The 3,082-nt window shown below is 45.8% G+C and overlaps 1 pseudogene; it reads left to right on the top strand.

The window, feature by feature from the left end:
- The first annotated feature begins 1,200 nt into the window (after positions 1-1,200).
- LOC132588876 (heterogeneous nuclear ribonucleoprotein A3-like) lies at positions 1,201-1,926 on the top strand (annotated as a pseudogene).
- The last annotated feature ends 1,156 nt before the right edge of the window (positions 1,927-3,082 follow it).

Below are 3,082 nucleotides of genomic sequence, written 5' to 3'. Positions count from 1 at the left end.
CTCAGTGCAGCTATCAGTATCACCATTGTTTCTGTAAAGACCCTGGGGGATGAGTTCAAAAGGCAGGGCCTTGTATTGGAAATACTGGTCTTTGAAGGCAAAGCATAGGTACTGCCAAATGTGCAGGAGAAATAGGAACATGCAACTATGCCTCCTTCAATAGAGAGATGACAGGTAGTCTCCCTGTTGCATCATTTGCAGTATAGTTTATAAGGATTCCATGCAGAATTTTTGAACTTTGGCCCATTTGATGAGGTCCCTGAGGTTCAAAATGGCCCTCCAGTCCCCCAGCTGTTTTGGAACAATGAAAAGGACTGAGTACACCTAGTGAGGCCTACAGGGCCAACCTTTCCCAGAATCTGTTCTGTCTCTCTGACTGGGTGGACAGAAGTTTTGGAGGAAAAACTTATTCAGTTTAGAGGGATGGGACCTGGGAGGAAAGAATAAAAATACTAGCTGGAGAAGGAGGAATGTTCTCTCTGGAAAGACTAAGCTGGAGAGAGGGATGCAGCAGGAGAGTTCCCTCATCCAAAGAGTGGTGAGTCAGTTAGAATCAGAAGGAAGGGAACATACAGCTCATTATATCAGGGCTTTTATTTTCTTTGCACCATCTTTACTGGGGGAGGGGTTTGCTTTCATTGTTGTGCTAATAATTAAATTAAGATCCAGTGCCAATAGTGATTGGTGCCTCAGAAAAAACCTGGAGCTCCCACCACAGTTCAGGGAGCAGCCAGAGTGAAGGGAGGACTGTCCTAGCAAAAGCCTCCTAGTTCTACAGGTACTGGCTTGCAAGTGCCAGCAGGAAACTGGAAGGCACCCCAGTGTTATGCCAGTAATGAACTGAGACACATTACAAGTTTGTGCCATAGGTCTAGCACTAGCGTGGCATACCACCTTATTCCAGTAGGCCCCCAACCCTCTTCTCCTGATTTGGGCACTGAGTATATTCTTCAGCATCATCATAAGGGAGTAATTGTGAATGGATATGGTATTACAGCCTGGCGAGATACTGCCTCTCTTTTGACCTCCATCTATCATTCTCTTGTTGACCCTAAGTATTTCATCCAGGATGAAGGAAGGCAGGCGCAGCACCTCCACGAAGCCAAAGGAATTACCCTCCTGGTGGTCAGGATACCTATCCAATATGAGGGGTGAAGAGGAAAGTGGAAGGTGGCTGTGTATGAATACACCCCTATGGCTATGTATGTTGGGGAGGATTTGGCTGAACACATCCTTCGATGGCAAGAAAGAGAGGCAGGCAGGCTGTTAAAAGGAGCAGCTGAGTCACAACGCTCTCCCAAAGTAGTCTGTAAAGAGAAGAGAGAAACTGAAGATTACAAGAGGAGGGGGAAAAGATCTTCACAGGGCCAGGATCCTAAGGAACCAGAACAGTTGAGGAAACTGTTTATTTGTGGTCTACAGATAATAGTCTAAGGGAGCACTTTGAAACAAGGGGCACACTCACCAACTATGTGGTGGTGAGAGATCCACAGACAAAATGTTCCGATAGGTTTGGGTTTGTGACCTATTCTTGCATGGAGGGGGTAAATCCTGCAATGGCAGCTCAAACACATAAGGTGGATGGACATGTGGTGGGACTAAAGGGACTAGTTTCTAGGGAAGGTTCTGTGAAACCTGGTGCCCACTTAACAGTGAAGAAAATACTTGTAGGAGAAACTAAAGACATGGAAGAATATAATTTAAGAGAATATTTTGAAAAATATGGCAAGATCAAAACCACTGAAGTCATGGAAGATAGGCAGAGCAGAAAGAAAAGAGGGTATGCTTTTGTTTGATGATCATGATGTGGTTGACAGAGTTTTTGTTCAGAAGTATCACAATCTAAATGGACATAACTGTGAAGTGAAAAAAGCCCTTTCCAAGCAAGAAATGCAAACTGATATTGGTAGAGCTTGCAGCAATTAGTCACTATATTGCATATGTTCTTTATCTAATGTTTTATTGTTGTGGTGTTTGTGTTCACTACCTGATAGTATACAGCTGCTACACCAAATTCATTGTAATTGGTTTAAGAAGTTTTGTATATTGGATTCTAGGTGTGATTTCATAGCCTGTGGTATGTAGACCTCATTGAAGGGGGTCCAGGTTGTCAGACCCCATGATTTGGTCAAGTGGAGGAGGAGTGTCATGATCCAAGCCCTACAGGCTCCAGGGAAGCCTGTATTAAAGTAGCTAAAGTGCCTACATTTCCCAGGATTCCTTCTGTCCCTCTGATTGGGTCGGCAGAAGTTTTGCAGGGAAAACTTGTCCAGTGGAGAATTTAGGGGTCCCTCAGCACACCCTTTTAGAATCAGCTAATAAAAAGCAGCCCTCTCATGGACTGCTGCCTTGACGTGGCGAGAGGGCTTGCACAGTTCAGTGAGGCTGTGGGCTATGCCACGCAGAGCCAACCAATATGGACAGATCACAGCTGAGAACCCAGACAAAATGCAATCCACTGGAGAAGGAAATGGCAACCCACTCCACTATCCTTGCCAAGAAAACCCCATGGATAGTAACAAAAGGCTAAAAGATATGGCGCTGGAAGATGAGCACCTCAGGTGCCCAATATGCTACTGCTGAAGAGCGGACCACAAGTCCAAGTAACCACAAAAAGAGTGAAGCAGCTGGGCCAAAGCTGAAAGGACGCTCAGCTGTGGATGTGTCTGATAGTGAAAGAACAGTCCGATGCTGCAAAGAAGAAGAAGAAGAAGATGAAGATATTGGATTTATATCCCGCCCTCCACTCCGAAGAGTCTCAGAGCGGCTCACAATCTCCTTTACCTTCCTCCCCCACAACAGACACCCTGTGAGGTGGGTGGGGCTGGAGAGGGCTCTCACAGCAGCTGCCCTTTCAAGGACAATCTCTGCCAGAGCTATGGCTGACCCAAGGCCATGCTAGCAGGTGCAAGTGGAGGAGTGGGGAATCAAACCCGGTTCTCCCAGATAAGAGTCCGCACACTTAACCACTACACCAAACTGGCTCTCAAAGAACAATACTGCATTGGAACAAGGAATGTCAGATCTATGAATCAAGGCAAGCTGGATGTAGTCAAACAAGAGATGGCAAGACTGAACATCA

The sequence above is a fragment of the Heteronotia binoei genome, chromosome 21 (assembly GCF_032191835.1).
Source record: "Heteronotia binoei isolate CCM8104 ecotype False Entrance Well chromosome 21, APGP_CSIRO_Hbin_v1, whole genome shotgun sequence".
Classification (NCBI taxonomy): Eukaryota; Metazoa; Chordata; class Lepidosauria; order Squamata; family Gekkonidae; genus Heteronotia; species Heteronotia binoei.
This window is presented reverse-complemented; position numbering and strand designations above follow the sequence as displayed.